Source organism: Balaenoptera musculus, chromosome 3, assembly GCF_009873245.2.
Source record: "Balaenoptera musculus isolate JJ_BM4_2016_0621 chromosome 3, mBalMus1.pri.v3, whole genome shotgun sequence".
Lineage (NCBI taxonomy): Eukaryota > Metazoa > Chordata > Mammalia > Artiodactyla > Balaenopteridae > Balaenoptera > Balaenoptera musculus.
Window position 1 is genome coordinate 44152914 of NC_045787.1, and position 15840 is coordinate 44168753.

Here is a 15840-nt window from a genome sequence, read left to right on the forward strand (position 1 = left end):
GGTGAGTGTTTGGATAAGAAATTTGGAAATAAAAGCAGCAAGAGACAGATTAGAAGACATTATAAAGAAAGAAGCGCTATGATAATTCATACATGGATATAATATAAAGTAATGATATAAACTAAATCTGACTGGCTTCAAAATAGAGCGGAGAGACCACAGTGTGGGCAAAGTGTGTCTGCACACAGCCGCCTCTACCATCTTGAATTGCAGGGTCAGGTGCAACCATTGCACACGAGGAACTCTGGTCTGAAGCGCAGGAGCTGAGGTCTCTGCACGTGGCACCCTATGAGCAAGTGAAACTAGACGAAGCACTAAGGAAAGAAAAAAGCTGTCCCCTGCCTCCCCAGGAGACCCTCCAAGACCAGAAGGTGCACATGTGACTTGTGGCCAGCATTTTGGAAAGCACAGATCTGGAGAGCAGGAGAGGAACAGGAAGACTACCCAGACTAAGAAAACAACAACCGATGGTGGACCAAGATGGCGGAGTAGAAGGACGTGCTCTCACTCCCTCTTGCAAGAACACCAGAATCACAACTAGCTGCTGGACAATCATCGACAGGAAGACACTGGAACTCACCAAAAAATATACCCCACATGCAAAGACAAAGGAGAAGCCACAATGAGATGGTAGAAGGGGTGCAATCACAGTAAAATCAAATCACATAACTGCTGGGTGGGTGACTCACAGACTGGAGAACACTTATACCACAGAAGTCCACCCACTGGAGTGAAGGTTCTGAGCCCCACGTCAGGCTTCCCTACCTGGGGGTCCAGCAACAGGAGGAGGAATTCCTAGAGAATCAGACGTTGAAGGCTAGCAGGATTTGATTGCAGGACTTTGACAGGACAAGGGGAAACAGAGACTCCACTCTTGGAGGGCACACACAAAGTAGTGTGTGCATTGGGACCCAGGGGAAGGAGCAGTGACCACAGGGACTGAACCAGACCTACCTGCTAGTGTTGGAGGGTCTCCTGCAGAGGTGGAGGGTGGCTGTGGCTCACCGTGAGGACAAGGAAACTGGCAGCAGAGGTTCTGGGAAGTACTCCTTGGCATGAGCCTTCCCAGAGTTTGCGATTAACCCCACCAAAGAGCCCAGGTAGGCTCCAGTGTTGGGTTGCCTCAGGCCAAACAATCAACAGGGAGGGAACCCAGCCCCACCCATCAGCAATCAAGTGGATTAAAGTTTTACTGAGCTCTGCCCACCAGAGCAACAGCCAGCTCTACCCACCACCAGTCTCTGCCATCAAGAAGCTTGCACAAGCCTCCTGGATAGACTCATCCAGCAAAGGGCAGACAGCAGAAGCCACAAAAACTACAATCCTGCAGCCTGTGCACCAAAAACCACATTCACAGAAAGACAGCCAAGATGAAAAGGCAGAGGGCTATGTACCAGATGAAGGAACAAGATAAAACCCCAGATAAACAACCAAATGAAGTGGAGATAGGCAACCTTCCAGAAAAAGAATTCAAAATAATGGTAGTGAAGATGATCCAGGACCTCAGAAAATGAATGCAGACAAAGATCGAGAAGATGCAAGGAATGCTTAAAGAAGACCTAGAAGAATTAAAGAACAAACAAACAGAGATGAACAATACAATAACTGAAATGAAAACTACACTAGAAGGAATCCATAGCAGAATAACTGAGGCAGAAGAATGGATAAGTGCTGTGGAAGACAGAATGGTGGAATTCACCACTGCAGAACAGAATAAAGAAAAAAGAATGAAAAGAAATGAAGAAAGCCTAAGAGACCTCTGGGACAACATTAAACACAACAACATTCGCATTATAGGGGTCCCAGAAGGAGAAGAGAGAGAGAAAGGACCCGAGAAAATCTTTGAAGAGATTATAGTCAAAAACTTCCCTAACATGGGAAAGGAAATAGCTACCTAAGTCCAGGAAGCACAGAGAGTCCCATAGAGGATAAACCCAAGGAGAAACACACCAAGGCACATTGTAATCAAATTGGAAAAACTTAAAGACAAAGGAAAATTATTGAAAGCAGCGAGGGAAAAACAACAGATAACATACAAGGGAACTCCCATAAGGTTAACAGCTGATTTCTCAGCAGAAACTCTACAAGCCAGAAGGGAGTGGCATGATATACTTAAAGTGATGAAAGGGAAGAACCTACAACCAAGATTACTCTACCCGGGAAGGATCTCATGCAGTTTTGATGGAGAAATCAAAAGCTTTACAGACAAGCAAAAGCTAAGAGAATTCAGCACCACCAAACCAGCTCTACAACAAATGCTAAAGGAACTTCTCTAAGTGGGAAACACAAGAGAAGAAAAGGACCTACAAAAACAAACCCAAAACAATTAAGAAAATGGTCATAGGAACATACATATCAATAATTACCTTAAATGTGAATGGATTAAATCCTCCAACCAAAATACACAGGCTTGCTGAATGGACACCAAAACAAGACCCATATATATGCTGTCTTCAAGAGACCCACTTCAGACCTAGGGACACATACAAACTGAAAGTGAGGGGATGGAAAAAGGTATTCCATGCAAATGGAAATCAAAAGAAAGCTGGAGTAGCAATACTCATATCAGATAAAACAGAGTTTAAAATAAAGAATGTTACAAGAGATAAGGAAAGGCACTACGTAATGATCAAGGAATCAATCCAAGAAGAACATATAACAATTATAAATATATATGCACCCAACATAGGAGCACCTCAATACATAAGGCAACTGCTAACCGCTATAAAAGAGGAAATCCACAGTAACACAATAATAGTGGGGGACTTTAACACCTCACTTACACCAATGCACAGATCATCCAAACAGAAAATTAATAAGGAAACAGAAGCTTTAAATGACACAATAGAACAGAGAGATTTAATTGATATTTATAGAACATTCCAGCCAAAAACAGCAGATTACACTTTCTTCTCAAGTGCGCGTGGAACATTCTCCAGGATAGATCACATCTTGCATCACAAATCAAGCCTCAGTAAATTTAAGAAAACTGAAATCATATCAAGCATCTTTTCTGACCACAACGCTATGAGATTAGAAATCAATTACAGGGAAAAAACCGCAAAAAACACAAACACATGGAGGCTAAACAATACGTTACTAAATAACCAAGAAATCACTGAAGAAATCAAAGTGGAAATCAAAAAATACCTAGAGACAAATGACAATGAAAACACGATGCCCCAAAACCTATGGGATTCAGCAAAAGCAGTTCTAAGAGGGAAGTTTATAGCTATACAAGCCTACCTCAAGAAACAAGAAAAATCTTAAATAAACAATCTAACCGTACACCTAAAGGAACTAGAGAAAGAGGAACAAACAAAACCCAAAGTTAGCAGAAGGAAAGGAATCATAAAGATCAGAGCAAAGATAAATGAAATAGAAACAAAGAAAACAATAGCAAAGATCAATAAAACTGAAAGCTGGTTCTTTGAGAAGATAAACAAAATTGATAAACCATTAGCCAGACTCATCAAGAAAAAGAGGGAGAGGACTCAAATAAATAAAATTAGAAATGAAAAAGGAGAAGTTACAACAGACACTGCAGAAACACAAAGCATCCTAAGAGACTACTACAAGCAATTCTATGCCAATAAAATGGACAACCTGGAAGAAATGGACAAATCCTTAGAAAGGTATAACCTTCCAAGACTGAACCAGGAAGACATAGAAAATATGAACAGACCAATCACAAGTAATGAAATTGAAACTGTGATTAAAAATCTTCCAACAAACAAAAGTCTGGGACCAGATGGTTTCACAGGTGAATTCTATCAAACATTTAGAGAAGAGCTAACACCTATCTTTCTCAAGCTCTTCCCAAAAATTGCAGAGGAAGGAAAACTCCCAAATTCATTCTATGAGGCCACCATCACCCTGATACCAAAATCAGACAATAAAAGAAAATTACAGGCCAATATCACTGATGAAAATAGATTCAACAATCCTCAACCAAATAGTAGCAAACAGAATCCAACAACACATTAAAAGGATCATACACCATGATCAAGTGGGATTTATCCCAGGGATGCAAGGATTCTTCAATATATGCAAATCAATCGATGTGATACACCATATTAACAAACTGAAGAATAAAAACAATATGATCATCTCAATAGATGCAGAAAAAGCTTTTGACAAAATTCAATACCCACTTACGATAAAAACTCTCCAGAAAGTGGGCATAGAGAGAACCTACCTCAACATAATAAAGGCCATATATGACAAACCCACTCCAAACATCATTCCCAATGGTGAAAAACTGAAAGCATTTCCTCTAAGATCAGGAATAAGACAAGGATGTCCACTCTCACCACTATTATTCAACATAGTTTTGGAAGTCCTAGCCACGGCAATCAGAGAAGAATATGAATCAACGGACAAAAGATTATTCTCCAAAATATATAAACAGCTCATGCAGCTCAATATTAAAAAAACAAGCAATCCAATCAAAAAATGGGCAGAAGACTCAAATAGACATTTCTCCAAAGAAGACATACAGATGGTCAAGAAGCACATGAAAAGCTGCTCAACATCACTAATTATTAGAGAAATGCAAATCAAAACTACAATGAGATATTAACTCACACCAGTTAGAATGGGCATCATCAGAAAATCTACAAACAACAAATGCTGGAGAGGGTGTGGAGAAAAGGGAACACTCTTGCCCTGTTGGTGGGAATGTAAATTGATACAGCCACTATGGAGAACAGTATGGAGGTGCCTTAAAAAACTAAACATAGAATTACCATATGACCCAGCAATCCCACTACTGGGCATATACCGAGAGAAAACCATCATTCAAGAATACACATGCACCCCAATGTTCATTGCAGCACTATTTACAATAGCCAGGTCATGGAACAACCTAAATGCCCATCAACAGACGAATGTTTAAAGAAGAAGTGGTACATATATACAATGGAATATTACTCAGCCATAAAAATGCTCGAAATTGGGTCATTTGTTGATTCGTGGATGAATCTAGGCACTGTCATACAGAGTGAGGTAAGTCAGAAAGAGAAAAACAAATATCGTATATTAACGCATATATGTGGAACCTAGAAAAATAGTACATATGAACTGGTTTGCCGGGCAGAAGTTGAGACACAAATGTAGAGAACAAACGTATGGACACCAAGGGGGGAAAGCCGCAGGCGGGTGGGGGGTGTGGTGTGATGAATTGGGAGATTGGGATTGACATGTGTACACTGATGTGGATAAAATTCATGACTAATAAGAACCTGCTGTATAAAAAAATAAATAAAATAAAATTCAAAAAAAAAAAGTGCAGAGAATCATCTACTTGAAATCTTATCATTAGCCATTTAACATCTCTTTTCCTCTGTAAGGAACAGTCATTCACAATCAATAACTTTAAAATTCTCTTTCCATACTCTGCTTCTAATTCTCCTCGGTATGGGAGATGTGCAAAACAGGAGCTGTATTTTTGTTCTCATTTTTTGAGATCTACACCAGGTTATTTCCTACAGTGAGTGACTGGGGAGAATCCCAGGTTAGTTTATGGGATATGAGCTTCAGTGATACTAATATCTCACTTTGAAGATAATTTCATATGCAAATAATTCTCATGAGTAGGAAATTCTATCACATATTTGAACAGTAGCTTTCATGAGACTGAATAATTATTATGAACAAACAGTGTTGTTTAACTTTAGGTGGGGTAATAATGATGATCCCTAATAGATGCACGTTATTTAGCTGAATTATATGAGAAAACTAAGAGCTGAGAATATTTTACAAGCTCAGAATAATAGAGCTCAGTTTTGTTGTCAGCTGATGTTGACAAGACAGGTACCAACTGGATATTTTAATTGTTGGTTGAGCTTCATGAGAAATAGGATACTGAAATGTAGTTGAGACAAGTTGGTAAAAACCTTTTTTCCCTCTTTGATGAGCTGGGATTTGGGTTATTCTAGTATTACATGTTACATGCCTTGAAACCTGAAAGTTCAGTATAGAATAAAAATGATGTAGCAATAGAGAAATCATAGAGGTCAAACCTACTGGACATTTCAGGATGCTACATCTTTTAAGGTAAATTATTTCAGCAACTAACTCTAACATAAAAACAAGAAAGGAGCCAGAAGTCAATAATCTGATTTTTTTATTGAGAATATCCTATAAACCTATCATGGGGCTAAATGCTATGTGACATGTGACATTTGAGTACTGCTCCAAAAAACTTGCATGGGAATTATTTTATTTGATCCTCATGAAAATTCTACAAAGTAGTTAAAGCAAGTAACATTAGAAATCATACATGGATAAACTGAAGTTCAAAGAGCCCTGTAACCTGCCCAAGACTACGGAGTCAGTAAGCAGTGGTATAAGGACTCCAACTAGATATTCTGTGCTTTTCCCTGACGAACATATTACTTCCCAAGGCAAGCCAAGATTAACCCTCAACAAAATAAGTTCATATGTTAACTTAGTTTTTAAGACTGAGACACAGGAAGAAGTAGGTCAGAGAAAGACAAATACCGTATGGTATCACTTATATGTGGCATCTAAAATATGTTACAAATGAACTTATTTACAAAACAGAAACTGACTCACAGACATAGGAAACAAACTTATATTTACCAAAAGGGAAAGAGGGTGGCGGGGGGGATAACTTAGGAGTTTGGGATTAACAGAGACACACTACCATATATAAAATAGATAACCTAGCAAGGACCCTACTGTTATAGCACAGGGAACTATATTCAATATTTTGTAATAACCTGTAATTCAAAAGAATATGAAAAAGAATATATATATATGTAATCACTGAATCACTTTCACTTTGCTGGGCACTTGAAACTAACACGACACTGTAAATCAACCATACTATACTTCAATAAAAATTAAAAATGATTGAGGCACAGGAAATAGAAGAAAAAGAAAAAAAAATCAAGGCCAAATATTGTTGGTTATGGGATCATTTTAATGCAGTGTTTCTGGTTCAGGTTTGGCTCCAAAACTTACATTATTTATTCTACAGCACTCTGATCAAACCTAGAGTCATAATCTCCAGTCCTACTTTATCTTATTCACATCATTCAATATCCAACCATATTTTGGTGTGTCTGTGGTATTCTCCCCAACAGACTCTGACATCATTATGGAAGGGGTGGCTAAGTGACTTGTCTAAGGTCACACAGCTGAACATAGCTGCACAAGGATTTGAAGCAAAGCTGACAGAATACAAAACCCATACTCTTAAACACTATGCTGTACTATCTTTTATATGATAATCAATAACCAAGCGAGTATGCATGTGATTTGCATATATACTTAACAAAAGATGAAGGGCTGTGACTCTTTCCTTACTGATTCCTGTTTTAAAAATAAATTAATGTTTACTGGCTTCTGTAATACAAATGGAGTAAATATATTCAGCCAACCTTAATTCTCAATTGATAACTGAACTCGTATACAAATATATGATATCCTTTCTACATTTACCTTGTTGTGAAGATTATGCCCACTGTTTGCCTTTTAAAAATTATTTTTTAACAACTTTATTGGAGTATAATTGCTTTACAATGTTGTGCTAGTTTCTGCTGTATAACAAAGTGAATATGTACACATATATCGCCATATCCCCTCCCTCTTATGCCTCCCTCCCACGCTGCCTAACTCACCCATCTAGGTCGTCGCAAAGCACCGAGCTGATCTCCCTGTGCTATGCAGCTGCTTCCCACTAGCTGTCTATTTTACAATTATTTTTTAAATACCTTAAAAAGTTATATTCATTATCCACCTTAAGAAGTAATTGAGATTGAGTCAGTTTAGAAAGAGGAAAACAAAATAGAACAAAACACCAAAATAGGATAAAATAAGTAAAAGCTAAGAAATTAAAAGCATATTTGTTCAGCTGTCTTTTAAACCTCTATAGACACTTAAGCAAATGCGGGTTTATTTTTCTCACTTTTTAGAACAGGTCTAGAAGTAGGTAGTCCCAGGCTTTTACAGAATTATGGAATGTCATCAGGCATCTCTTATCTTTCCATTCTGTCATCCTCAGTGTGTGACTTTCATCTTCATGTTCACAAGATAGCTGCTGCACTCCTAGGCATCACATACACATTCCAGGCAAAGGGCAAAAGGCAAAAGTTAGGATGTCAAGTTAATCTGTCCCTTTTAAAACACCCAAAGATTCCTAGCAATTTTCTACTTATGACACATTTGTCAGAACTGTATACCCACAGCACCTCCACTTACAAAGGAATTTAGAAAATTTAGTTGTGGCTTTGGTGAACAAAATTAAGAGCTATCATTCAGAAAGATAGAATGAATATGAAGGAGACAAGCCTCATTAACTACCATGGAAAGACATTAACAAAATTGTCATTATTCACAGACAATATATTTGTGAAATAAAACACTAAAATAACCCATAGAGAAACTACTACAACTAAAAATGCTATATATATAATTTTGAATTCCTATATACAAATGACAATTAGAAAATATATTTTAAAACATCTACAATAGTAACAAAATGCATTTTATGCCTAGGAATAAATAAATCTAATAAAAGATGTAAGAGCTTATGGAAAAACATGTAAAACTTTATTCAAAAAACATAAACAAATACCCATATAAATGTGAAATTATATCATGTTCATGAATGTATGTGAATATTATCAACACAGTAATTCATTCCAAGTTAGTCTATAAATACAAAACAAGATATTTTTGTAGAGTGGTGTTTTACAATGCTATTTTCTACCAAAGCTGATCATAAAATTCACAACGAGTTGTATGACGTCTTTTCTTTTACAAATGTTATTAATTTTAATGGAGTCAATCATCATTCTTTTTATCCATGGTTTGTGATTTCTGTAATTTTTAACATATTCTTTCCTACCCTGAGGTTATAAAGATAGTGTCTATGTATCTTTTTAGGAGAACTTCCTTTTTTCTCTTTCAATATAAATGGTGACTTCCTGGAACTTGGTGAACAAGTTCTAGGTTACAAGATGGAATTCTACAGAGCACATTGATGGGACACATCTGCTAAATGCTCTTCTGGACCTTGTAAGGAGTAAAATACCTATGTCTACACTCTAGTTCTCATGCAGGCCATCTGCTTAGTAGAGGCAGCCAACATCAATCTGTGCTAGAACAGCAGGAGAACATCATGTTATGTTTTTGTCATTAGACAGGAAGCTCACAGGTGCACTTTGAAAGTGCTTCCATACTCCTCCAATTCTCCTTAGGAACTCTATTTTTGCCAAAAATTATTCCTGAACTGGGACTACACTATATCAGTTTCCAATTTAATTTTTAACAAATATTTCCTTTCACCTTAGGCTCCGCAAACTATGCTTTTTCAATCCCTTAATACTTCTCTCAGCCTCAAGTTTTAGTCCTCTTCTTAAATAATTGTTTCTTTTCCTGAACAGCTAAAATTATGTATTATAATTAATTATATTTATTTATTTGTTTTTTTGATCCCTTAACTCTTCCCTTTTTGACTTCTGTTCCCAGCACCTACTCACTCACACTGCTTCCTCCATCCCAGTCTTCCCAGTTCCCTCAGCCTCCACCTCTCTTGTCAGAATGCACCAAGCCTGTCCTCCACTACCCCCATCCGATCACTTAGCTAAGCTAGCCTGGTAAACCAGTCTTCAGTGATGAGTTATGCAAGGTAGAATGGGCCTCTGTCTTACTCCTCTTTCTTCCTATGTTTGCATTTTAAAAGGAATTTTAATCAGTCCTATCAACTGAAAAAAAATGCACTACCTAAAAGTTGAGAGTTATGTTTTATTCAGTGGAAAAACTGAGGACTTAAGCCCAGGACACAGGAGCCAGGATATACAGGAGTTTTTGCAACAAAGACCAGGTATTCAGAACATCAAAAGATTACTGTTAATTTAAAACAACCAGATATCTCAAGGAATTTAACACTTTTCTATGTATGGTAAGATGCAAGAGTCTGGGATTACAGAAATCATCCCTTTGAGATGCACCTCAGCTGTTTGGGGCCAGTATCCTGTGCTTCTCATCCTGAGTCTCCTCCGGGTTCATCATCCGGGGGCGGCTGTAGTGTCTTGATAGCGGCAACGTCCTTTGTTTACTGATATGGCAGGTGGCATTCTTAATTCACAGTCCTAATACAAAAAACTAACCTTCATGTGGATTAGGAGGATAAACTGCCCCCTTCAAAGGAGTTGTAGAAAACACTAGGTGGATCTAAAGAGTGATTGTGCTTATTTCTGTCACTGGCAGGCAAATGAGGGGGCCAGTTGCTCAAACAGACTTCATTTATGCCCCTGAAGACTCCTCCTTTAGACTCTATCTACTTTAAGCACAGGGAGCTGGGGATACAAGGTGCTGCTCTAGCCCCAAGAAAAGTACAATGGTAGGAAAATTGAAACCAGGGGGGAAGATAGAACAAAGACACATGCCTAGAGGAATTATACAGAAGTCTGGGGAAGAGATTTGAGATAATCAACATGGTTTTATGCTCTGGATGACTATGGATATAAAAGGGATCACCCAGGTAGCACGTGTGGAGTGAGAAGGGAAGAGTCCTCAGGCTGGAATTCTGGAAATTATCGATATGTGAGGATCAGGCCAGGGAAGAGTAGGCTTCAGAGGACGTGTTCAGAGAGGTGGGAAGAGAACTGGGAATAATGCCACCAGCACCATCCCCTACCATTTACTGGTATTTTCTATGTGCCAGAACTATGTTAATCTTTTCACATGTATTTTTTTTATCCTAATCATCACAACAACCCCATGTGGTAGAGATTATTATTATTATTATCTCTAAATCATAGACAAGATTTAAAAATGAGTAGATAATGTGCCTAAGCCACAGAACTTGGAACTGTCCTGTTGGGGTTCTGTGGCAGAATAAACCACTGGCACCACAACTGCTGGACTCCCTGTATCTATGCTCCTGGCCACATGACTTCATAGTCCTTCCCACTGAAGGCAGAGTGTACCTCCCTATCCCTCAACTTTGGACTCAGCCATTTGAGTTTTATAGCCAAAGGAATGTGGGCAGTCATGACAGTGTACCTGTTCCAACCTAGGACTTCAGAGGCATGCCATGCTTCCACTTGCTCTCTTCGGTTTCTGACATCACTCTCAGCCTGCAAGTTTCCTCAATTTGCCTCCTAGAATGACTATATAAGGAGCTTACCTGAGTTTTATCTGCAACTAGGTGGACCAGTAGCTTGAGGTACCCTCACCTAGCACACCTAATCTAGATCAGCAGACCCCCAGCTGATGCATAGACACAGGACCAAATCAGCTGAGATCCACAGAGCCATCCCAGCTAACATGAGAAACAAATGCTTATCATTGTAATCCATCAAGAGTGTATGGTTGAGAAAAACAAGATCAAGCCTCATCCACCAGAACACAAGCATCAGTCCCCTCCACCAGGAAGCCTACACAACCCACTGAACCAACCTTAGCCACAGGGGGCAGACACCAAAAACAATGGGAACTATGAACCTGCAGCCTGTGAAAAGGAGACCCCAAACACAGTAAGTTAAACAAAATGAGAAGACAGAGAGACACACAGCAGATGAAGGAGGAAAGTAAAAACCCACCAGACCAAACAAATGAAGAGGAAATAGGCAGTCTACCTGAAAAAGAATTCAGAGTAATGATAGTACAGATGATCCAAAATCTTGGAAAAAGAATGGAGAAAATACAAGAAACGTTTAACAAGGACCTAGAAGAACTAAAGCACAAACAAACAATGATGAACAACACAATAAATGGAATTAAAAATTCTCTAGAAGGAAGCAATAGCAGAATAACTGAGGCAGAAGAATGGATAAGTGACCTGGAAGATAAAATAGTGGCAATAACTACCCCAGAGCAGAATAAAGAAAAATGAATGAAAAGAATTGAGGACAGTCTCAGAGACCTCTGGGACAGCATTAAAGGCACCAACATTCGAATTATAGGGGTCCCAGAAGACGAAGAGAAAAAGGAAGGGAATAAGAAAATATTTGAAGAGATTACAGTTGAAAACTTCCCTAATATGGGAAAGGAAATCGTCAATCAAGTCCAGGAAGCACGGAGAGTCCCATACAAGATAAATCCAAGGAGAAACACACCAAGACACATATTAATCAAACTATCAAAAATAAAATACAAAGACAAAATATTGCAAGCAGCAAGGGAAAAACAACAAATAACATACAAGGGAACCCCCATAAGATTAACAGCTGATCTTTCAGCAGAAACTCTGCAAGCCAGAAGGGAGTGACAGAACATAGTTAAAGTGATGAAAGGGAAAAACCTACAACTAAGATTACTCTACCCAGTAAGGATCTCATTCATATTCGACGGAGAAAATAAAACCTTTACAGACAAGCAAAAGCTAAGAGAATTTAACACCACCAAACCAGCTTTACAACAAATGCTAAAGGAACTTCTCTAGGCAGGAAAAACAAGAGAAAGAAAAGACCTACAATAACAAACCCAAAACAATTACGAAAATGGTAATAGGAACATACATATCAATAACTACTTTAAATGTAAATGAATTAAATGCTCCAACCAAAAACATAGACTGGCTGAATAGATACAAAAATAAGACCCGTATATATGCTGTCTACAAGAGACCCACTTCAGACCTAGGGACACATACAGACTGAGAGTGAGGGGATGGAAAAAGATATTCCATGCAAGTGGAAATCAAAAGAAAGCTGGAGTAGCAATTCTCATATCAGACAAAATAGACTTTAAAATAAAGACTATTATAAGAGACAAAGAAGGACACTACATAATGATCAAGGGATCAATCCAAGAAGAAGATATAACCATTGTAAATATTTATGCACCCAACATAGGAGCACCTCAAAACATAAGGCAAATGCTAACGGCCATAAAAGGGGAAATCAACAGTAACACAATCATAGTAGGGGACTATAACACCCCACTTTCAACAATGGACAGATCATCCAAAATGAAAATAAATAAGGAAACACAACCTCTAAATGATACATTAAACAAGATGGACTTAATTCATATTTTAAGGACATTCCATCCAAAAACAACAGAATACACTTTCTTCTCAAGCGCTCATGGAACATTCTCCAGGAGAGATCACATCTTGGGTCACAAATCAAGCCTTGGTAAATTTAAGAAAATTGATATCATATTAAGTATCTTTTCCAACCACAATGCTATGAGACTATATATCAATTACAGGGAAAAAAAACTTTAAAAAATACAAACACATGGAGGCTAAACAATAAACTACTAAATAACCAAGAGATCACTGAAGAAATGAAAGAGGAAATCAAAAAATACCTAGAAACAAATGACAATGAAAACACGATGCCCCAAAACCTATGGGATTCAGCAAAAGCAATTCTAAGAGGGAAGTTTATAGCAATACAATCCTACCTCAAGAAACAAGAAACATCTCAAATAAACAACCCAACCTTACACCTAAAGCAACCAGAGAAAGAAGAACAAAACCCAAAGTTAGTAGAAGGAAAGAAATCATAAAGATCAAAGCAGAAACAAATGAAATAGAAACAAAGAAAACAATAGCAAAGATCAATAAAACTAAAAGCTGGTTCTTTCAGAAGATAAAAAAAATTGATAAACTTTTAGCCAGACTAATCAAGAAAAAAAGGGACAGGACTCAAATCAGTAAAATTAGAAATGAAAAAGGAGAAGTTACAACAGACACCATAGGAATACAAAGGATCATAAGGGAGTACTACAAGCAACTATGTGCCAATAAAATGGACAACCTGGATGAAATGGACAAATTCTTAGAAAAGTACAACCTTCCAAGAATGAACCAAGAAGAAATAGAAAATATGAACAGACCAATCACAAGTAATGAAATTGAAACTGTGATTAAAAATCTTCCAACGAACAAAAGCCCAGGACCAGATGGCTTCACAGGCGAATTCTATCAAACATTTAGAGAAGAGCTAACACCTATCCTTCTTAAACTCTTCCAAAATATAGCAGAGGGTGGAACACTCCCAAACTCATTCTATGAGGCCACCATCACCCTGATACCAAAACCAGACAAAGATGTCACAAAGAAAGAAATCTACAGGCCAATATCACTGATGAACATAGATGCAAAAATCCTCAACAAAATACTAGCAAACAGAATCCAACAGCACATTAAAAGGATCATACACCATAATCAAGTGGGGTTTATTCCAGGGTTGCAAGGATTCTTCAATATACGCAAATCAATCAGTGTGATAAACCATATTAACAGACTGAAGGATAAAAAACATATGATCACCTTAATAGATGCAGAAAAAGCTTTTGACAAAATTCAACAGCGATTTATGATAAAAACCCTCCAGAAAGTAGGCATAGAGAGAACTTACCTCAACATAAGAAAGGCCATATGCGACAAACCCACAGCGAACATCATTTTCAATGGTGAAAAACTGAAACCATTTCCACTAAGATCAGGACCAAGACAAGGTTGCCCACTCTTACCACTATTATTCAACATAGTTTTGGGAGTTTTAGCCACAGCAATCAGAGAAGAAAAAGAAATAAAAGGAATCCAAATCAGAAAAGAAGTAAAACTGTCACTGTTTGCAGATGACATGATACTACACATAGAGAATCCTAAAGATGCTACGAGAAAACTTCTAGAGCTAATCAATGAATTTGGTAAAGTAGCAGGATACAAAATTAATGCACAGAAATCTCTTGCATTCATATACACTAATGATGAGAAATCTGAAAGAGAAACTAAGGAAACATTCCCATTTACCATTGCAACAAAAAGAATAAAATACCTAGGAATAAACCTACCTAAGGAGACAAAAGACCTGTATGCAGAATACTATAAGACACTGATGAAAGATATTAAACATGATACAAACAGATGGAGAGATATACCATGTTCTTGGATTGGAAGAATCAACATTGTGAAAATGATTCTCCTACCCAAAGCAATCTACAGATTCAACACAATCCCTCTCAAACTACCAATGGTATTTTTCACAGAACTAGAAAAAAAAATTTACAATTTGTTTGGAAACACAAAAGACCCCAAATAGCCAAAGTAATCTTGACAAAGAAAAACGGAGCTGGAGGAATCAGGTTCCCGGACTTAGTCTATACTACAAAACTACAGTAATCAAAACAGTATGGTACTGGCAGAAAAACAGAAATATAGATCAATGGAACAGGATAGAAAACCCAGAGATAAACCCATGCACCTATGGTCACCTTATTTTTGTTAAAGGAGGCAAGAATATACAATGGAGAAAAGACAGCCTCTTCAATAAGTGGTGCTGGGAAAACTGAACAGCTACCTGTAAAAGAATAAAATTAGAACACTCCTTAACACCATACACACAAATAAACTCAAAATGGATTAAAGATCTAAATGTAAGACTTAACACTATAAAACTCTTAGAGGAAAACATAGGCAGAACACTCTATGACATAAATCACTGCAAGATCCTTTTTGACCCACCTCCTATCGAAATGGAAGTAAAAACATAAATATACAAATGGGACCTAATGAAACTTAAAAGCTTTTGCACAACAAAGGAAAACATAAACAGGATGAAAAGATAACCCTCAGAATGGGAGAAAATATTTGCAAATGAAGCAACTGACAAAGGATTAATCTCCAAAGTATACAAGCACCTCATGCAGCTCAATATCAAGAAAATAAACAACCCAATACAAAAATGAGTAGAAGACCTAAATAGACATTTCTCCAAAGAAGATATACAGATTGCCAACAAACACATGAAAGGATGCTCAACATCACTAATCATTAGAGAAATGTAAATCAAAACTACAAAGAGGTATCACCTCACACCAGTCAGAATGACCATCATCAAAAAA